Source organism: Salvelinus namaycush, chromosome 28, assembly GCF_016432855.1.
Source record: "Salvelinus namaycush isolate Seneca chromosome 28, SaNama_1.0, whole genome shotgun sequence".
Classification (NCBI taxonomy): Eukaryota; Metazoa; Chordata; class Actinopteri; order Salmoniformes; family Salmonidae; genus Salvelinus; species Salvelinus namaycush.
In genome coordinates, this window is record NC_052334.1 from 21175888 (window position 1) to 21199598 (window position 23711).

Here is a 23711-nt window from a genome sequence, read left to right on the forward strand (position 1 = left end):
TTTTATTTCTTTCATCACATTCCCAGTGGGTCAGAAGTTTACATACACTCAATTAGTATTTGGAAGCATTGCCTTTAAATTGTTTAACTTGGGTCAAACGTTTCAGGTAGCCTTCCACAAGCTTCCCACAGTAAATTGGGTGAATTTTGGCCCATTCCTCATGACAGAGCTGGTGTAACTGAGTCAGGTTTGTAGGCCTCCTTGCTCGCACACGCTTTTCAGTCCACATATTTTCTATAGGAATGAGGTCAGGGCTTTGTGATGGCCACTTCAATACCTTGACTTTGTTGTCCTTAAGTAATTTTGCCACAACTTTGGAAGTATGCTTGGGGTCATTGTCCATTTGGAAGACACATTTGCGACCAAGCTTTAACTTCTGGAGATGTTGCTTCAATATATCCACATAATTTTCCTTCCTCATGAAGCCATCTATTTTGTGAAGTGCGCCAGTCCCTCCTGCAGCAAAGCACCCCCACAACATGATGCTGCCACCCCCGTGCTTCACGGTTGGGATGGTGTTTTCCTCGGCTTGCAAGCTGCCTTCTTTTTCCTCCAAACATAACGATGGTCATTATGACCAAACAGTTCTATTTTTGTTTCATCCAACCAGAGGACATTTCTCCAAAAAGTACAATCTTTGTCCCCATGTGCAGTTGTAAACCGTAGTCTGGCTTTTTTATGGCGGTTTTGGAGCAGTGGCCTCTTCCTTGCTGAGCGGCCTTTCAGGTTATGTCGATATAGGACTCGTTTTACTGTGGATATAGATACTTTTGTACCCGTTTCCTCCAGCATCTTCACAAGGTCCTTTGCTGTTGTTCTGGGATTGATTTTCACTTTTCGCACCAATGTACGTTAATCTCTAGGAGACAGAACGTGTCTCCTTCCTGAGCGGTATGACGGCTGTGTGGTCCCATGGTGTTTATACTTGCGTACTATTGTTTGAAGAGATGAACGTGGTACCTTCAGGCATTTGGAAATTGCTCCCAAGGATGAACCAGACTTGCGGAGGTCTACAATTTTTTCAGAGGTCTTGGCTGATTTCTTTTGATTTTCTCACGATGTCAAGCAAAGAGGCACTGAGTTTGAAGGTATGCCTTGAAATACATCCACAGGTACACCTCCAATTGACTCAAATTATGTCAATTAGCCTATCAGAAGCTTCTAAAGCCATGACATCCATTTCTGGAATTTTCCAAGCTGTTTAAAGGCACAGTCAACTTAGTGTATGTAAACTTCTGACCCACTGGAATTGTGATACAGTGAATTATAAGTGAAATAATCTGTCTGGAAACAATTGTTGGGAAAATTACTTGTGTCATGCACAAAGTAGATGTCCTAACCGACTTGCCAAAACTATAGTTTGTTAACAAGAAATTTGTGGAGTAGTTGAAAAACTAGTTTTAATGACTCCACCCTAAGTGTATGTAAATTTCCAACTTCAACTGTACATGTAGGTAGAGGTAATGTGACTATGCATAGATAATAACAGAGAGTAGCAGCAGCGTAAATTGAGAGGTCTGGGTAGCCCTTTGATTAGCTGTTCAGCAGTCTTATGGCTTGGGGGTAGAAGCTGTTAAGAAGCCTTTTGGACTTAGACTTGGCGCTCCGGTACCGTTTGCTGTGTGGTACCAGCGAGAACTGTCTATGCCTAGGGTGGCTGGAGTTTTAGGGCTTTCCTCTGACACCGGCCGGTATAGAAGGTCTGAATGGCAGGAAGCTTGGCCCCAGTGATGTACTGGGCTGTACGCACTACCCTCTGTAGTGCCTTGCGTTCGGAGACAGTTGCCATTCCAGGCAGTGATGCAACCAGTCAGAATGCTCTCGATGGTGCAGCTGTAGAACGTTTTGAGGATCTGAGGACACATGCCAAATCTTTTCAGTCTCTTAACGGGGAATAGGCTTTGTCGTACCCTCTTCACGACTGTCTTGGTGTGATTGGACCATGATCATTTGTTGGAGATGTGGACACCAAGGAACTTCAAGATCTCAACCTGCTCCACTGCAGCCCCGTCGATGAGAATGAGGTCCTCATTGGACTTGGTCCTCATCGTGCTTGGTCCTCCTTTTCGTGTAGTCCACAATCATCTCCTTTGTCTTGATCACATTGAGGAAGAGGTTGTTATCCTGGCACCACACAGCCAGGTCTCTGACCTCCTCCCTATAGGCTGTCTCATCGCTGTCAGTGATCAGCCCTACCACTGTTGTGTCATCGGCAAACTTATGGTGATGGAGTCGTTTCTGGCCATGCAGTCATGAGTGAAGAGGGAGAACCGGAGGAGACTGAGCACGCACCCCTGAGGGGCCCCGTGTTAAGGATCAGCGTGGCAGATGTGTTGTTACCTACCACCTGGGGGCAGCCAGTCAGGAAGTCCAGGATCCAGTTGCAGAGGGAGGTGTTTAGTCCCAGGGTCCTTAGCTTAGTGATGAGTTGAGGGCACTATGATGTTGAATGCTGAGCTGTAGTCAATGAATAGCATTCTCACATAGGTGTTCCTTTTGTCCAGGTGGGAAAGTACAGTGTGGCGTGCAACAGAGATTGCATCATATGTGGCTCTGTTGGGCGCTATGCAAATTGCAGTGGGTCTAGGGTTTCTGGAATAATGGTGTTGATGTGAGCCATGACCAGCCTTTCAAAGCACTTCATGGCTACAGATGTGAGTGCTACGGGTCGGTAGACTCAGCCAGGGACAGGTTGAAAATGTCAGTGAAGACACTTGTCAGTTGGTCAGCGGAGTACACGTCCTGGTAATCCGTCTGGCCCTGCGGCCTGGTGAATGTTGGCCTGTTTAAAGGTCTTACTCACATCGGCTACAGAGCAGCTGATGCTCTCATGCATGTTTCAGTGTTACTTGCCTCGAAGCGAGCATAGAAGTAATGGTAGGCTCGTGTCACTGGGTAGCTCGCGGCTGTGCTTCCCTTTGTAGTCTGTGATAGTTTGTAAGCCCTGGCACATCAGACGAGCGTCGCAGCCGGTGTAGTACAATTCAATCTTCGTCCTGTATTGATGCTTTGCCTGTTTGATGGTTCGTCTGAGGTCATAGGGGGATTTCTTATAAGCTTCTGGGTTAGAGTCCCGCTCCTTGAAAGCGGCAGCTCTACCCTTTAGCTCAGTGCGGATGTTGCCTGTAATCCATAGCTTCTGGTTGGGGAATGTACGTACAGTCACTGTGGGGGTCAGATTTGCCAAATGGAGGGCGAGGGAGAGCTTTGTACACGTCTCTGTGTGTGGAGTAAAGGTTGTCTAGAGTTTTTTCCCCCTCTGGTTGCACATTTAACATGTTGGTAGACATTAGGTAAAAGGAATTTAAGTTTCCCTGCTTTAAAATCCCCGGAACTAGGAGCGCAGCCTCGGGATGAACGTTTTCCTGTTTGCTTATGGGGGTATACAGCTCATTGAGTGCGGCCAGCATCGGTTTGTGGTGGTAAATAGACAGCTACAAAGAATATAGATGAAAACTCTTGGTAAATAGTGTGGTCTAACACTTTCTCTTGAGATACTCTACCTCAGGCAAGCAAAACCTCGAGACTTCGTGCACCAGCTGTTGTTTACAAATATACTTAGATCTTGTCTTACCAGAGGCGGCTGTTCTATCCTGATGAAAAAGCATAAAACGTGCCAGCTGTATGTTATTCATGTCGTCGATCAGCCACGACTCAGTGAAACATAAGATATTACAGTTTTTAATGTTCCGTTGGTACAGTAGGATATTCGTGCTCGTAGTTAGTCTATTTTATTATCCAATGATTGTACGTTGGCTAATAGGACCAATGGAAAAGGCAGATTACCTACTCGTTGTCGGATCCTTACAAGGCACCCAGACCTACGTCCCCAATATCTCCGTCTCTTTCTCCTGAGAATGACAGGGACGAGGGCCTTGTCGGGTGTCTGGAGTAAATCCTTTGCGTCCGACTTGTTAAAGAAAAATCTTCTCATCTTCTAACAAGTGCTCAGCATATGTGGGAACTCCAAGACTGTCGGAAAAGCATTCCAGGTGAAGCTGGTTGAGAGAATGCCAAGAGTGCAAAGCTGTCATCAAAAACTACATCAAAACAGGAAATCTACTGTTATAAATAATATGAATATTTCAAAGAAAATGTGAATAACATTCAATATATTTCTTATTGTATAATAATTAGCATTAGGATACACTTTATGGTCGACTCAATTGTCTAGAGCAGTACAAGCTTGGAAATGGAGCTCAGGCTATTGCTATCCCTTCAAAGTCGTATAAGAATGGCGGCGGTCTGCGACTGCCTGCTACTGAGCACCCAGAACCCTCCTTCAGCATCAACACATCAACGTGTTCCCCTTCCTTGCAAGGGATTTCAGGAAAAATAAACGCTGAAATGTACGCAGGAAGTTCCATCTAATCGCAACATGTTTTGTTAATTAGGCCTGTCAACTGGCCATTTTTTATATATGTCACACATGACAGAGAAACACTACAGCATTCCATTATAGAAAGGGGCCAATGTTCAATAGTGCAAAACCAATAAGGAACAACTATTCCAACTTGCCTTTAGAAATCAAGTAACTTTTTTATTTTAGAAAAAAGGTATACAACTAATAAGAATTGAGGATGTTTAACGTCTTCTTTAACTAGTCAGAGTATAATTAATTGAGCAGGAAAACGCACAAAAAAAAGGACCATGAGGGAATAAAAAATTCCAAAAGCTAATTAAACTGAAGTGCTAATGATTAAAAACATGCTCAGCAGTGACAAGAAAAATAAGATGCTTTCTGACCTCACAGAAGAGACTGAGGGAGAAAGAAGGAAGAAGCTTCTGAGGCTGAGACACAGCATGGCTACTTGGCTAGAGAGAGCTTTTTTTGGCACAGGCCCTCGGGCCGCCACAACATCAATCTCTCGCCTCCCAGGACAGACTGAGGAGGAAAACATAGCACACTTCAAATCCGACAGAAAGAGCGAGTGAGCCAGGCTTTGCTTTCCTCCGCTCTATGCAGGAAGGAGGGATGGCCGGCTCTTCTCCTTCTCCTAGAAGCTGTCTTAATTACTTCCACTCGTACCCAAATCCCCAGCCATCATCTGGCAAATTAAGAGGGGATATATTCTAGAAGTTGTAATAAATAATATTATAATAATAATAAAATATGCCATCCTCCTCTTGGTAGCCACTCCCGGCTGGGATTAGCTTTGCTTTATGTAAACCTAATTGCAAACATTGTATTTCCTGATGCTACAGTAATGTAGGGCTTCCTTTGTCAAAACAGATATATATTATTTCTTCTTTCAAAAGACTGGATAAATTATGACGTGTATCAACTGATTCAGTGCCGCGACACAACATGAGATTCAGATGCAGTTTTATTGGGGAAGTGACTACTGGACAGAAGAGAATACTTTAGGCAGCAGAGAGAGGAGGAAGACGGGCAGGTAAACTACATAGCCGCAGGTGGCACAGCACCGGGGTCAACAGCCTGCCCTGAGGGGTCACCGCCATGCGCTCAATGGTGGGGAACCGCATCACGGATTTCACCACCTGCACAAGAACATGTAGAAGAAAGGATGTTAGTCATACCCAACTTAAACCTCCTTCTTGGGACATTCTCCTATGCATTCATTTAGTCTGTGTGTCTTACAATAAATCTAGAAGCATAGATGTTCCATGACATTTATAGACCTGTAACGGCTTCCGTCGGTAGAAAGAGAGGAGGACCAAAGCGCAGCGTGGTATGTATCCATATTTATTAGAATACTTCTTCAATACGAACAAAACAATAAACAAACGAAAACCAACGAAGCTACAGTCCTGAACTAGAGAACATAGAACACATGAACACACGAACAGGAACAATCACCCACAAACAAACAGTGAAAACAGGCTACCTTAACTTCTTATGGCTGCAGGGGGCGTATTGAAAAACTGGAAAAATATGTGCCCATTTTCAAACGGCCTCTTAATCAATTTTTGCTCTTACAATATGCATATTATTATTACAATTGGATAGAAAACACTGTCTAGTTTCTAAAACAGGTTTAATTATTTCTCTAAGTGAAACATAACTCTTTTTACAGCCCATTTTCTATCCGGAAGTGAAATTTCCAAGAAGCTATGTCTCTCTTCAAGATACTCTCTATAAAAGGCCTTGGCACTTAGGACTGTAGAAACACGTCACACGCCTTCCCCTGGGTGTCATGCGGAAGTGAGAGAAAAAATGACTTGATTATCTCTGTCAGGGACTGAAAACAACATCTTGGAGTGAGAAGTGCGCACTTTATTTTTTTTTCTGGGCGCGAAGTAGGAACTGGACTGCGCTCCTGGAAAACCCTCGTTATAGGTGAATATGACCTCCGACTTCGATATTATTTGATACATGTCACAATATCATCCTAAAGTATGTTTTTTCAATATACTTTAATTATATTATTGAAATTTATTCTGGACTTTAGACGTGATGCGACGCAAGAATTTTGTCAAGACGGAGAGGTTAGCACGGCATGGCCAGTGTGCCATGCTAATTCAAGAGGGACATCGTTCGTTCTGGGTCCAAATGAAGACGGTTCTGAACAAAGGACCCTTTGGAGAACATTCTGATGGAAAATCAACAAAGATAAGGACCCAATTTGGGATGCTTTTTCATATATCTGTCGAACTGTGCTATCGCTAGCGTTTGACTAGAATCAATGCTGCTGTGTGTTAGCTATTGTAGTAAGCTAATATAACGATATATTGTGTTTTCGCTGTAAAACACTTCAGAAATCGGAAATATTGTCTGTATTCACAAGATCTTTCTCTTTCATTAGCTATCCACCATATATTTTTCTGAAATGTTTTCTGATGTGTAATTAGTAGTTGACGTTGGTGTCTGTATTTTCTCTGGCTACTGCCGTGCGATTTCTGACTGTAGCTATGATGGTGGCTAAGATGGTAGCAGTAATGTAAAACTGATTTATAGCTAAAATATGCAAATTCTTCGAACAAAACATAGATTTATTGTGTAACATGTTATAGGACTGTCATCTGAGGGAGTTTTTTCTAGGTTATTTAGGTTGGTTCTAGGTTAGTTTGGTTAGCTTTGTGCATGCTACTTGCATGCTACCGTTGCTGTGAAAAATGTCTGTCTGTCTTTTGTATTTGGTGGTGAGCTAACATAAATATATGTGGTGTTTTCGCTGTAAAACATTTTAAAAATCTGAAATATTGGCTTTATTCACAAGATCTTTGTCTTTCATTAGCTATCCACCATATATTTCTCTGAAATGTTTTCTGATGTGTAATTAGTAGTTGACCTTGGTGTCTGTATTTTCTCTGGCTACTCCCGTGCGATTTCTGACTGTAGCTTTGATGGTAGCAGTAATGTAAAACTGATTTATAGCTAAAATATGCAATTTTTTTGAACAAAACATAGATTTATTGTGTAACATGTTATAGGACTGTCATCTGATGTAGTTTTTTCTAGGTTATTTAGGTTGGTTTTAGGTTAGTTAGGTTGGCTTGTGCATGCTACTTCATCCTACTTGTGCTGTGAAAAATGTCTGTCCTCTTTTTTATTTGGTGGTGAGCTAACATAAATATATGTGGTGTTTTCTCTGTAAAACATTTAAAAAATCGGACATGTTGGCTGGATTGACAAGATGTTTATCTTTCAAATGCTGTATTGGACTTGTTAATGTGTGAAAGTTAAATATTTAAAAAAAATAGATTTTGAATTTCGCGCCCTGCACTTGAGCTGGATGTTGTCAGAGGTGTACCGATATCGGGACAGCCCGCCTAACAGGTTTTAATATGGTTCCCAATCAGAGACAACGTAAAACACCTGCCTCTGATTGAGAACCATATCAGGCCAAATGACAACCTAAACATAGAAACACATAACATAGACTACACCCACCCAGCTCACGTCCTGACCAACTAAACAAAGACTAAACAAAGGAAATAAGGTCAGGAACGTGACAGGACCATTATCTGTCTTCAGCTTTTTAATGACTTCAGTTTAAAGATGCACTATTGGACTTTTAGGGCATCATGTTTTAATAAATACAATGAATTTGGTTTTAGATCTTTTCCCAAACTTGTTGACAATGTGCAGGCACTGTATCTATTATTCCAACATTCAGTCTAGAGTTTAAAGTTGTGTGGAGCTCTTATGTTATGCTACACTAGTGCTGCCAGGGGGCACTATGTGAAGAAGGAGTTGCTTGAGTGACGGAGCAAAGGCATTAAAGACAAAACAGTTGGAAAGAGAGACAGATAGAAATATACTGTTGGTGAGAGCATGCGTGTGAAAGTGGTAAAAGCGATGAGATGTCCAGGAAAAGAGAGGGCGTGACATGGGCAATGCATGTGATTACATGAGATGGAGAACAAATAAAAGGAGAGAGAAAAAGAGAGAGCGAGAGAAAATACATGTGTCAGAACACCAGTATTAGGAAACAGGAAACACCTGCCCCTGTTTGGCCAGCAGCAGGCTGAAAGAGTGATAAACCTCTACCTAACAGCCAGTCTATGACCCAGAGAGAGCAAGCCCCACAGATTGGATGTGGACTTACTATGCATCCTTTGTGGTTGTTGGAATTGTATTTTTCTTACCAGTTCAAAGCAGGGATTGATTAACTAGCTCCAGAGATCCTTATGGGAACCCAGAGGTTTAACACCTTTTCAAGGAGTACATCGGGGACATAGGGAATGGATGGGGGAGAGGTGGAGGAGGGATATGTCTAGATTTAGGGGTAAAAGGGGCCAAGAGAGAGAGTGAGAGCGTTAGAGAGAGGAAGAGAGAAATGCCGTCCTCCAACGTGAGTGAAACAAACTCACTAAAATACTTAGGTATCCCCTTGACGACAGGGCAGTAGGAAGAAAGGCTGCTGTTTTGACATGGGGAGGGGGACGGGGGAAGCAACCACATGTTGTACTTCAGAGATAACATAATAGCGTGCTTTAACAGTGATCTACTGCTGTGAAACCTGTGGCATTCATTAGAGGCTCTCCCTATCATTGAAAAACAATTAACATTAATATTCAATTTTCATGGCCCGCTTCGGCAATACTTTAATGTAAAGTCCCCTGTTTAAGGGACATGCATGGTTCTGGTACCGCTTCCAACTGTGATTTTCACTTATAAATCAATCTATGGACACCGTAGATCAAAATAGCTTGCATTGAGCGGTAGCCTTCGTTCTCATGGACACAGTAGTATGTCTCTTTTGCCTGTGTGAAGTAGGATGTGAAATCTAACACCACTTGAAGCTTAGATGTCCCTCCTATTTCATTCGCTCTTCTGACGGACCATCAACTCCTGGCTGAACCCCACGTCACAGCCACTGTCATGTGCCCACAATCCTTACATCATAGCCCAGCAGGCGAGATTGGTTCCGTCACTCTAGCATGTTCAAAGATAGATTTATAACTAACTTTATCAAAGTAATCTAAAATAATTCATAGATTTTAAACAAAAAACACTTTTAGTTTGTCATAGACAGTGGTGGGCCGTCAGGGCCAGCAAGGCCTTCTCTGCTGGCCTAAACATCATCAGAATATAATTTTTTTTTAAAATATATTTTCCCACAAATATGTATTAAATTATTCCCCAGAGTAAGAGTTATACTCTTCATTTCATAGCTTTCCTCTTGGTTGCACTGCTTCCAGCCCCAGGTTGAGATTTGGAGGGCTGGTCTTTATGTTAGATCTTTTATCCAATCATATTCAGCCATCATGTGTTGCCAGGGGTCTAAAATCTGCCCTCAGGCCTTCAGAATCAACAGTGCGGGCGCTTGTAGCTTATAGTGAATGGAAATGAAAATTTAGTGTCAACCAATCAGCTTTAGAGTTGGCTATTGTACGCCTGCTGGCTGGCTCCAGTGTTACACAGGAGTGTTACACAGGAGCCAGCTAGCAGGCGTAGTGCGTGCACGTCTTTTGATTGGATTACCAATATTGAGAGGCAGGTCCTATGGGCAGGTCTATGCAGATCTAGGAAACTGAATTTGATAAACGAATTAATTCGCGTACTACTAAGCTGTTTTTTCAAACCACAATGGCGGAAGGAGGAGAAGATATCGATTTGGTCGAGGATATAACTATAACGCCATTCTCAAGACGAACATTTCAAGAAAAGTTAGACATTGTAAGGAGAGGTCGCCTGACGCCGACCAACAGCGCTATCAATGGCTCACAGGCTCCGAGAAGCACTGCAAACTGTACTGCTGGGAATACCTATTATTTGCAAGTGATCGATTTGGTGTTTGGAGCCACACTGGCTTTGCAAACTTGAGTTGTCTAACCAAGGCAGCAACGAGACACCAAAGTACGGCTGGGCACTTACAAGCAATGGTGCTTTTGAAAACTTTTGGGGACACCGGAGTGGATCTACAGCTCAACGAACAAACGCGCAGGGCAACGGAGCTGCACAATGAAAAGGTGAAGGGAAATATTGAAAAGACTCATTGATTGTGTCATGTTTTTGGGTAAACACTGTTTACCCAAAAATGTCAATTTGTCAATTTCAAGGTGACGCAACGCCTGGTTATACTGCGTTTCTGTCTAAATGTATAGTGTCTAGAGCCATGGCATCATAATGATGGTAATAAGAGGTGGATTAATTCGGGTGGGACTGTGTAGTACCTCACTGAAGGCCCAGGCCCCAGGCCCACGGCACGCCACTGGTCATAGACGAACAAGATTAATATGAGACGAAAGGCATGTTCCTAACGAGTTCACGGAGCCAAGCTAGAGCTCTGTCCAATGTTTACAGCAGTGGGGTCAGATGTTTTGATCAAGAGACCTTCTGAAAATATGCACTTTTTTTCAAACACCAAACATCCAAATTATAAGGAAAGTAAAATGGTATAGTTAGTTGTTTTATTATTTGATTATACTATATTTAGAAAGCATATAAGTCATTTCAAGCCTTATTCATACCGCTTTGTTGAATAGGAAATGAATCATAAAAATCTTCATATTTTTTATCATATTTGTATTGTGTCCTCAAAAGTGACGACACCTCAGCAATTTATAACTATCTTAACCAGAAAGGTGAGATTTGAAACTTTCTTAGAATATGCAGCATGAATAGTTATTGTTTATGGCCCTACCATGATAAATAATTACTTTAGGGGCTCCCGAGTGACGCAGCGTTCTAAGGCACTGCATCGCAGTGCTAGAGGCGTCATTACAAACCCTGGTTCAATTCCAAGCTGTATCACAACCGGCCGTGATTGGGAGTCCCATAGGGCGGCGCACAATTGGCTCAGCGTCGTTCAGGTTAGGACGTCATTGTAAAGAAGAATTTGTTCTTAACTGACTTGCCTAGTTAAAGAACGATTAAATAAAAATCACATGTAGTTACAGTTGACTGATTTAAAACGTATTACCTACCAATGTAGCCTTGTAGCTATAGATTAATGAAGCTGTTGAAAGATACCAATATGTGGTAGTGTGAGTCTGAGTGTGACAGAAAATGAAGTATGTGTGAGCGTGAAACAGAGACAGAGAGAAAGAGGTGCACAGAGGGACACAGGTGAGCTTTGATGTGTAAAGAGGTAGTTTTGATGGGAAGCAGCTCCTCTTCAAGAGGAATGTTCTAAAGAATGCGGAAGGAAGAGGCTGGTCGTTAAACACAGAAAAAATACTAACTAACATAACCACTAATAACACACGCAAACACACCTAGACAACCACATGCATGCACAGACACACACATTTGACTCTTCATCTATCTCTAACACACCTACACAAGTTTTTATTTATAGATTTGTTTTTAAAGACGGGCTGGTTGTTTAGTAACCAAACCGATACGTGCTCAACTATGAGGCAAAATAGGATTGGCTTAGATTGTTATCTATATAAAGGTGAAATAAATAAAAATATTTTGTCTCCAATGTCTATTGAAAACAAATACATTTCCACAATGAGCACTTGTTGTCTCTCAAATACATTGTTACAGTTGTTGGTTAGCTAACGTGACTCATTCAAAACACCTCCAAACAAGACATGGTATCAAGAACAAGATAGAACTAGCTGAAATGAGCCGCATACGATCCCCCACATGGCAGCTTCTTAGAACAGTTGCTAGCTCTCTGGCCATCCAGAATCACAACAACACACACACACACACACACACCCACACCCACACCCACACACACACACACACACACTTCTGCCCCATTGAAGCGTGTACATCATTTTCGTGACGTTGTCAGCTAACCCATCTATTGTCACATACATCGGATAGGTGCAGTGAAATGTGTTGTTTTACACTTTTCTTAGGAATTGTTTGCTTAGGACACACATACGACCGGCCCCTGCGGACAGGTCAGGACAGTCCTTGAACCTGGCTCTGCTTTGCTGTGATGGACAGAGGATGGACGGACGGAGTGGGCTTAAGATGTCACAGTGAAAGGGGCTGATTTCTAAACACCTGAGCGCCAAATGTGACAGAGCAGGAAGGTTAATGTTTTACATGTTCTGCACCAGAGATGGAACCAACATGACACGTACACTTCACTTGTGAATGAATGTTCAGTCTGTTCTGTGTAAGAAAACACGCACGCATGCACACGCACACACACGTGTTTACTGAAGTCAACTCCTGAAGTCAAACTCCTGACACAGTGAAACATTTGGTAAAGAACACACAAGCTCAGATGACCAGCTTTACCCTGGAACTAAGGAAACCAAATGGTTTTCCGAAACAGGAACAATTTGTCAACGACTAAACCTTCCAGCCTTAGTCGTTTTATAGATATTACCTTCCTTTTTTATTGTTCTGGAGGTGAGAAATGAAAGGAGTAGGAAAGAGAGAAGGGAGGTTCACAGAAGGTTCTGGGAACGGCATGGAACTTGGTCAGTGGCGTCCAGCCCGCCCTAACACCCTCTTTAACAAGGTCCAATGGGCTGACATGCCACACAGTGCCAGGCCAGACCCAGTGCACTGTTAGAAAGCAGGTGTTCCCCCGGTCGTAAAACGTTGGTGTGCAAGCCACCTGGCCACGGAGCGCGTGGAGAGCCTTGTGCAGCCCTGCCGCGGTTGTTAAGTGACAGTGTGGGTTAAGAGCTGCACTAAAGCTCTCCTCACGTACTTCTCTTGCACCTCATAAGACAGCAATAGCCTGGGGACTCCTCAGGATCCATTCATACTGTATGCCCACACTCCCTGCTATACGCCTGCTCTGTCGGTTTTCTGACTAGGAAAGAGGAGGGGGCTGGAGATAGGGAAGGATGGAGCCTTCCTAGGGCTCACTCTCCAGTCTCCATGGCATATGGTATCATGTCTACGTGCGTCAGCTGTCTCGGCTGGTAAGTGACATCAGGTGGAAAGTACAGTTATGGAAAGCTGGACCAGCTGAACTCATGTGGGGATGACAGGTAGATTGGTGACAGCACACTTATGGTGAAATTCACCATTTAATCTATAATCCTGAAGACAGAGAAAGGTAATGAGAGGTTTTTATTGCTTTATAGAAACACCATCATCATCTAGATGAACAACAAAGCATATGAAAATGTCTCAATGTATTTATTTATTCATTTGTAAATGTAATATTCCCATCAGGCAGATGAAAACGATCCAGATAGAAAATTTGCCAGAGCCCACCCAAGCAGTCAACAAGCCATCAATATTCTCCATTACACTATGGGTATGCATTGTATTGAGGACCTCTAGAGCAGGGGTCAAACATAAGGCTCAGAGGACATTTTAGGCCCCCGCTTGTATAAACCGCTTGCTAATGCAGTCAATGCAATTGCCAGATCATTGGGTTAAGTAAGTCAGTGGAGGCTGGTGACTTGAATGGAGGATGGGAGACCCACGGAGCGGACCGCACTGAGACGACAACGCGTGTTTTCACAAATCTTCAAATACTAATTATTCAAATCATTTAATAAATACATTTATAGTACAACATTATGGGGAATGGGAATGAGAGGGCTACTTACAAAGTGTTGGGAAGGGATCACAGCAGTGATTGAATGAGGCATGAGTTGAGGTGTTCAGAGGCTTCAGTGCAGGACAGGCTCATCTTGGATGGATGTGTTGGAGAACAGCTCAACTCTTCTACTGAAGGCAGGACAAGATTTGACTGGGAAGACAAAAAACAATAACACAACACACTACACAGTTAGACAAAAGACATAAGAATGAGTTAGTCCAAGCAAGGAGTAAAATCATTGATGTGTAATAATGTGTTTGTGTATGTGTTTGACTTGACAGGTCTACTCAGTGCTTGGAGAGGAAACATTCAATGTGCTAGTGGATGAGAGAGCACATGAGACGCGGCTTTAGTTCATGTCAGGAGAGAATTGACACTGGTAGTTGAGTGGAGATCACCACTTAATCAGGAACCAGAAGAGGACTTAGTTGTAAATACAAATAGCAGATACATTCCATTACAGCAGTGCCATCATAGGTTTGGGCAACAAGTTTCTCAATGAAGTTAAACTCAGACATCTCAGAATTCACAAAGTAAAACGCACTGCGCATCTCACCCACTTGCTCCTGAGTGGAGCAGCTGTCTAAGACACTGCATCTCAGTGCTAGAGGAGTTACTACAGACCAGGTTCGATCCCAGGCTGTATCACAACCGGCCTTGATCGGGAGTTCGATAGGGCGGTGCACAATTGGCCCAGCATCGTCCGGGTTAGCGGAGGGTTTGACTGGGGTAGGCCGTCATTGCAAATAAGAATTTATTCTTAACTGACTTGCCTAGTTAAATAAAGGTTAAATAAAAAATACAAATATCAAAGTAGCTCAAGAAACGTTCCTGAATAAAGCCCTGATCATCCACATACCTGACAATAACTGGCAAATGCGAGCAGACCGGTGGCAGGCACCATACATTGACCCCCACTTTGTTTTTACACTGCTGCTACTCGCTGTTTATTGTCTATGCATAGTTGGGCCTCCCGAGTGGCGCAGTGGTCTAAATCAGTGCTAGCTGTGCTACCAGAGATCCTGGTTTGAGTCCAGGCTCTGTCGCAGCTGGGCGCGACCGGGAGACCCATGGGGCGGCGCACAATTGGCCCAGCGTTGTCCGGGTTAGGGGAGGGTTTGGCCGGCTGACACGGTCGCCAGGTGTACGGTGTTTCTTCCGACAGATTAGTGCGGCTGGCTTTTGTGTCAAGAAGCAGTGCAGCTTGTCTGGGTTGTGTTTCGGAGGAGGCGCGGCTCCTAACCTTCGCCTCTCCCAAGTTCCGTACGGGAGTTGCAGCGATATATAGGCTACATAAACATTTAACAATGTTTTTCCATCACCAATATGCAGTCCTAACATTTGACTTTGACACTCCTGCTGTAAGGCACTGAACAGATACACAGCTGCATTAATGATACACATATCCATTAAAAGGCATTAGAAACCTTTCTATCCATGTCCAACCCATGTCGCCAGTCACTCAACGTTTGAGGCGGGGTACAAACACGTTACCCTCTTAGTTTCAGCATCCACCCAAAAAATGGTGACAAAGACTTAGTAGGGATACTATGGTACTGATAACTCAGTCCCATAGGAAAACCCATTTCCATTTGTAACTACCGCTTCATCTTTTCATGTGACATATGTTCTGAGCCTAGTGAAGATGTAGAGCCTGGCTTTAAAGAAGTCAAACCATGAATAATGAGTGTGATAAAATGTTGCCATACAACAGAGAAAAACACCTGGGGCAGTTTGAGCACCTAGGAAAAAGATTATGTTAAGGGCATCCCAAACCAGACGTCTTTCCAGGCGGCTTGTGTTGAGGCCTTGCCACCATTTGTCATCACACCATAGTTTAAGAGAAATTCATAGATGCATTATACTTGTGAATTACTATTAATCACCACATGAGATTTATCATAACTGCTTAGGCTATCACAGGGATTCTCAACCTTTTTCAAATCAAGTAATTTTACTGCCATTTGAGAGTGGCACAAACTACAGTAGGCACATTCATGGTAAGGTATAGGCTACTGGCTGTTATAATATTTATGATATTAGTGGTTAGCGAATTGGTCGTGGTTGAATTCTATGCAGACATGGTTGGGTTGCGATAGCAGTCTCTCCTTACGGCGGGTTGCGCTGCGGTCACAATATTTTAGTGCCGCATGTGGGTCGGATGCAGGTTATGTACTGTATACCCCCCATCACCTTCTCCTCACTATTGGCTTAATGCCTCCCTTGCACTAAAATGTTGTTAATAAACAATGTGGCTATTAACACCATTATAGGCACATTTAAGGGCTGTAAAATATTAAAAGTCTCTTTAACAGGAAACTCTACAGTTAGAAACGTTGATTACACGCTGGATTTCCTTTATTTCCCTCTTTCATGCCGTCGTTCAAAGCAGGGTGCTAAAAGAGAGTGAATGTGGACAGCAGACCAGCGTGATCATTGCCTCAGGTCAGGGGTCAGCACTGAAGAGAAAAGGATGTGGCATTGTGTGGACCGGAGTATCAACTTCCTCGTAACTGGAGCCTCACTACACCAGAACTTGGGAATTTTGCCAGTTTTCTGGAAATGCATTACTTTAGTATTCTGATTAAAGTAATCAGCAAAGGTATTATTAAAAGATTGGGGCAGCAGATTCCTTCTGATTAGAAAACGTTCCAATTTCCAAGTTCCGAAGGATACAGAAGACGAAACTGAAGGCTGTTGGGCCAGTTACCCTGCTTGACAACACATAGCCTATAAGCTAGATGTCATACATCTTCTTCCTCTGCAGACATACAAAATTAGGTCCAGAGATCCAATAATCGAAGGATACAGAAGACGAAGGATACCGAAGACGAAACTGAAGGCTGTTGGGCCAGTTACCCTGCTTGACAACACATAGCCTATAAGCTAGATGTCATACATCTTCTTCCTCTGCAGACATACAAAATTAGGTCCAGAGATCCAATAATCGAAGGACACAGAAGACGAAGGATACAGAAGACGAAACTGAAGGCTGTTGGGCCTCGCACTTGTCTGTTTATTTAGATGAAAAGTGCTTTTCCACTGTGTCCATCTTTATTTCTCTGCCAATCTGCTTCTGTCTGCCTGGCCTGATAATGGACCCCTGGAGATGAACATAAAGTCAGTGGGGGGCACCAGTGAAATCACTGTTTTGGCATATCATATCCAAGGGTTCTTCCAAACAGTGCTAAATCACAAATAACAATGTAGCCTATTAAAAACACAATTCAGTGTAAACAGAATTTAGAATGTACATACTGTAAGCACAAAATCTCACACAGGGGTTAAAGCAAAAATAAATCCCATGACTGAAACTTAAGTCGACCTCAGATCGATTGTCTGGGGCCAAATTAACCTCCCTTTTCATGTAAGAAAGTCACGACTATCAAACTTTTAGGGAAAGAGTATCATTCTGTACATGTTTTGAACTGCGAGCTTGGCCAATTCCAGTCCCCTTGCTTAGTCCTCCCGGGAAAAAATGTATATACACTAAACACTATAAATAAAGAGAGTGGCACTCTATATACAAGTTCACAGTAAATGTATTGGGTGTGCGCCAGCTCATGCTTTTTATTATATACTGAACAAAAATATAAATACAACATGTAAAGTGTTGAAATAAAAGATCCCAGAAATGTTCCATAAGCACAAAAAGCTTATTTTGCTAAAATGTTGTGCACAAATTTGTTTACATCCCTGTGAGCATTTCTCCTTTGCCAAGATAATCCATCCACTTGACAGGTGTGGCATATCAAGAAGCCTTTTAAACAGCATGACCATTTATTACACAGGTGCACCTTGTGCTGGGGGCACACAAAAAAGGCTACTCTAAAATGTGCAGTTGTCACATAACAAAATGCCACAGATGTCTCAAGTTTTGAGGGAGCGTGCAATTGGCATGCTGACTGCAGGAATGTCCACCAGAGCTGTTGCTAGAGAATTGGATAGTAATTTCTATACCATAAGCTATTATGTCAGGTCATGAAATGTGAGTTCAAATACATTTGTACCTAACCAAATTATTAGATGGCCTGCAAAAAAAAGACTAAATTTAACGCACTGAATTTTTTTTGCGTGGACTAGAATGAGGCTCTCTCCTCACTATATTGTTCCTGCACTGAGGAATTACCATCTTCAGAAAATGTTTTTATAACTTATCTGCAACTAATCGATGTCTGGAGCTCAAAAAGCAATAGTAAAAGTATGCAAATCAGGGAGGCAAATAAAAAGGCTCTTTCACCAAAAAGGTCTGTTCAAAAAGGGTCGTTCGCAAACGAACCATCACTGCTATTGCGAAGCTGCTTCTAAACCATGGTTGAAACTCCGGTTGTAACTGCGTTTGTAAAACGATGCCAATCGCGCAATTGAAGGAGTAAAGAATTGAAGGAGTAAAGAATTGAAGGAGTAAAGAAAAAAGTGGTAGCAATGGAAAACTGGGACCACCCTCTTTTTAACAAAGGCCAAAAATGCATTCAAAAGTGCTTTCCCGGGATTGAATTATGGATGAGGAAGTTTAACCCCTGGACACAGAACACACAGTATTGATCTATTGCAGGTAATAACCCACATAAATGTAGACTAAAATATACACTCTAGTCCACTGATATGGCCCCTGAACTACTTGTGACCACTGTTTTCACAGCTTCTAGCACCCCCTGTTGCAGTGGGTTGCAAGGCTACATTCCTGTGGCATATTTCCCCTGACCCCTCAGGCTTTCAGCTCTTCATGCCTGCACTCCAGCAGTGTTCCAGCTATTCCCTGCTACTGCACCCCACTGTCTGCTTCTGAAGCTTGGGCAACCAAAACCCCAGTAGTACTTGCACAGTAGCATAAACCTTCGACATGGAGGCAGGCAGTAAACAAATGCATAAATACTTAACAGGCCGGTTTGAATCTGGCCTTCCCTGCCATTCAAAGATGCCGTCTCTTGGCAGCTGTGCTCTTAGTCTTGGCCTTGGACAACGATCTCGGGGGAGACCGATGTATAGATCATTGTCTTCTGACAGGTGGCATCATTCTAACGTGAATTACTGCTTTTACTCCAGTGAGGGGCAGCCAGAAAGAGCCAGCGTAAGCCTCACTCAAGCCACACTCTATTGAACCAATGTGCCACTGTGGAAACAGTGTGAGGTTTGCCACTTCAAACAAGACAGGCTTGGCTCATTGTAACCTGCTGTGCTGTGCCCAGTGTCAGGATAAAACCCTCTCCATTTCTGCCATTTAAAGTCAATGTTATGACTACAACAACCCTTGTGGTCAAAGGTGGTAGGAAGAGAGAGCTGCCATGCTTAACACATTTTGAGGCAGCTGGTTTCTTTAGAGTCATATTGTATGTATACAACATGATCTGATGGCTTTCACATGTCTTTCACATCAATGGGATTCCAGTTAGAGCTGCCAGCCCCAAAGCTGAAAATGATTTAGATTAAGAACGCTCCTCTGACTCGAATCACCAGAGACTCCTTACTTACATACTTACTGTATAAGCAATACGGAAAGCCATCTGTTGTCGAGTCAATGTGAGATGGTGCATGTGTCTAAATGACAGGTACAGAGATTGGAAAGAAATAGGGTTAAGTGAGTTGGCTTCTAAAGTGCTTTGTTTGTGACTCAGTTCTCTGTGCCTGTAAGGAGAACCGGATGGTGCTGCCAGGAAGATCAGACTGAGTGTTTCCATGACAGACTGACCAGGTGAATAGAGGTGAAAGCTACGATCTCTAAACCTTGGTTTATTAGTTGGCTGGATATATTCGATATCTGCCATGTTGAACTGCAAATGAATATGGAAGGCTTAGTGTTATCTGAAGCTTAGGCTCCTGTTGAATACACACTGAGATTAATGTGTTTATACCATTGTGATGGATGAGATCTGAGCTGAGAGGGTGAGAGAGTTACAGGCTAGATGGGGTTTCGTTCATCCTTGTCATGACTAATGCAATTGAAAGGATTTCAGAAACAGAGACTAAATTAGAAATTCGTTACACAAACCAATTGGTGGGGCAGTAAAGCTGTGTGTTTATTATACTGTTACGGTAATCCTCTACTGAACATATGTTTGCGAGTTGTGCTCATGTGTCAATTTGGTTTTACATGATTTCCGATTATATTACTTTGCAAGGGGTGAAATTACTAATAATTATGTACTCTACTCTGTATTTACGAAACATTTTGTAATTATGTCATACATTTTTTTTTTTTAACGAAAGTGACTTTTGCCCAAATTAAATATTTCAAATTGAAATAAATGTTCGAAAATTATTTACCTGGGGCATGTACATTGAGTGTACAAAACATTATGAACACCTACACTTTCAATGACAGACTAACCAGGTGAAAGCTATGATCCTCATTGAATCCACTTCAATCTTGTTAAATCCACTTCAAATCAGTGTAGATGAAGGGGAGAAGACAGGTTAAAGAATATTTTTAAGCCTTGAGACAATTGAGACATGGATTGTGTATGTGTGCCATTCAGAGGGTGAATGGGCAAGACAAAAGATTGAAGTGCCTTTGAATGTGGTATGGTAGTAGGTAACAGGCACACCAGTTTGTGTGGATCAAGAACTGCTGGGTTTTTCACACTCTACAGTTTCCCATGTGTATCAAGAATGGTCCATCACCCAAAGGACATACAGATATAGTCAGAAGTTTACATACACTTAGGTTGTAGTCATTAAAACTTGTTTTTCAACCACTCCACAAATTTCTTGTTAACAAACTGTAGTTTTGGCAAGTCGTTTAGGAATATTTACAACAATTGTTTACAGACAGATTATTTCACTTGTAATTCACAGGTATCACAATTCTGGTGGGTCAGAAGTTTATATACACTAAGCTGACTGTGCCTTTAAACAGCTTGGAAAATTCCAGAAAATGATGTCATGGCTTTAGAAGCTTCTGATAAATGATGTCAATTAGCCTGAGTCAATCGGAGGTGTACCTGTGGATGTATTTCAAGGCCTACCTTCAAACTCAGTGCCTCTTTGCTTGACTTCATGGGAAAATCAAAAGAAATCAGCAAAGACCTCAGAGAAAAACATTTGTAGACCTCCACAAGTCTGGTTCATCCTTGGGAGCAATTTCCAAATGCCTGAAGTTACCACGTTCATCTGTACAAACAATACTATGCAAATATAAACACCATGGGATCACGTAGCCATCATACCGCTCAGGAAGGAGACGCGTTCTGTCTCCTAGAGATGAACGTATTTTGGTGCGAAAAATGCAAATCAATCCCAGAACAACAGCAAAGGACCTTGGGAACAGGTGCAACAGTATCTTTAGCCACAGTAAAACGAGTCCTATATCAACATAACCTGAAAGGCCGCTCTGCAAGGAAGAAGCCACTGCTCCAAAACCACCATAAAAAAGCCAGACTACAGTTTGCAACTGCACATGGGAACAAAGATCGTACTTTTTGGAGAAATGTCCTCTGGTCTGATGAAACAAAAATAGAACTGTTGGCCATAATGACCATCGTTATGCTTGGAGGAAAAAGGGGGAGGCTTGCAAGCCGAAGAACACCATCCCAATCATGAAGCACGGGGGTGGCAGCATCATGTTGTGGGGGTGCTTTGCTGCAGGAGGGTCTGGTGCACTTCACAAAATAGATGGCATCATGAGGTCAGAAAATATGTGGATATATTGAAGCAACATCAGTCAGGAAGTTAAAGCTTGGTTGCAAATGGGCCTTCCAAATGGACAATGACCCCAAGCATACTTCCAAAGTTGTGGCAAAATGGCTTAAGGACAACAAAGTCAAGGTATTGGAGTGACCATCACAAAGCCCTGACCTCAATCCTATTGAAAATTTGTGGGCAGAACTAAAAAAGCGTGCGCGAGCAAGGAGGACTACAAACCTGACTCAGTTACACCAGCTCTGTCAGGAGGAATGGCCAAAATTCATCCAACTTATTGTGGGAAGCTTGTGGAAGGCTACCCGAAACGTTTGACCCAAGTTAAAAATTTAAAGGCAACACTACCAAATACTAATTGAGTGTATGTCATCTTCTGACCCACTGGGAATGTGATGAAAGAAATAAAAGCTGAAATAAATCTGTCACGTTCCTGACCTTATTTCCTTTGTTTAGCCTTGTTTAGTTGGTCAGGACGTGAGCTGGGTGGGCATTCTATGTTATGTGTTTCTATGTTGGGTTCATTGTATTGGCCTGATATGGTTCTCAATCAGAGGCAGGTGTTTGTCATTGTCTCTGATTGAGAACCATATTAAGGTAGACTGTTTCTCACTGTTTGTTTGTGGATGATTGTTGCTGTGTCTGTGTTTGTTCGCCACAAGGTACTGTTTCGTTTCGTTCCGTTCGTGTGTTCCTTCCTGTTCGTGCGTTCATGTTTTATGTTCTCAAGTTCAGGTCTGTTCACATCGTTTTGTTATTTTGTATTTTGTCAGTGTTCTGTTTTGTCGGATATCATTAAAATTCGACATCATGACCATTCACCACGCTGCGCCTTGGTCCTCCTCTCTTCCACCTAAAGACGAGCGTTACAAAATCATTCTATTATTCTGACATTTCACTTTCTTAAAATAAAGTGGTGATCCTAACTGACCTAAAACAGGGACTTTTTACTAGGATTAAATGTCAGGAATTGTGAAAAACTGAGTTTAAATGTAGTTGGATAAGGTGTATGTAACCTTCCAACTTCAACTGTACAGTCAACTTGACACAACTGTAGGAAGCATTGGAGTCAACATGGGCCAGCATCCCTGTGGAACGCTTACGACACCCTGTAGTGTCAATGCCCCGATGAATTAAGGCTGAGGACATAATGGGGGGTGAAACTCAATATTAGGAAGGTGTTTCTAATGTTTTGTACACTCAGTGTGTATATGACACATTATATTAGCACACAAACAGTATTTATACTTCATATTGTGTCAGATGCCAAACAAAGCCTCTATGAACATGACGTTAAAAACACCAGGCCAAACCTATAGCCTAGTGCACCTGGAGAGAACCCAGGGCAAAACATAGACAGTCTCATCAGCCCTTACACCCAATGTCCTTTTCAGGGAAAGCAGCGTGCCAGATGCTGTGCTGTGGAAGTACGCAAACTCACCCTAGACTGGTCCCTGCTACAAGCTCAACTCAGCCTCCTTTTCCGTTGGTAAGTAGTAAGTACACTAAAAACTCCGCCACCGCTTACCTAGGCCTTGCCGGTGCCCCAACCCATATGGCAAGCCATTATTCCAACACAAATACCTGAGGCACAAAGGAACAGGAGTTTCTGATTATCACACATCATACGTTACAGGACATAATCGCTTGTGTTTGCTTCTTGGCAGCCTGCAATCTTCAGTGGGAAAGGAAGTATTTTTCTGCTCATTCTTTTTTTGCAGAAAATAATATGGCAGAGCCGGCTGGACCACAGAATGGGCTGAGGAGATACAGATGTAAAATCTTAATTTGATCACTCTTTTATTTCTGAGAATTGCAAACTTGTAGAGTATTTGAGTTTTAAAAAGGCTTATAAAGTTTGTAATTTCCAGACTTGATTTGACCGAATGAAAAATATATCAAACCCAACAAAAATGTCAATGAACTATAATCCACATAATATTGAACATTTCCTGTTGCTGCAGAATTATTTTCCTGCTATAGCAAACTGGCTCAAATTAATATCCTACATCTGTACCAGCTCAAGGAGAGATGGAAAGGGAGATTAATGCAGCTCAAAGTTGATGCATAAATGTGTAGCCTATTTGGGTAACATGAGATCCAATAAATTAATCTGATAGAATTAGCTTTTTATGTATTGAATGTGTTCAGACGGAGCACTTTGACAGCAAATAAGTGATCATTCCT

At 42.4% G+C, this 23711-nt stretch overlaps 1 pseudogene; it reads right to left on the reverse strand.

Annotated features, from left to right (window-relative positions):
• Nucleotides 1-367: 367 nt before the first annotated feature.
• Nucleotides 368-23711, reverse strand: part of LOC120023261 — a 47663-nt pseudogene continuing 24319 nt past the window's right edge.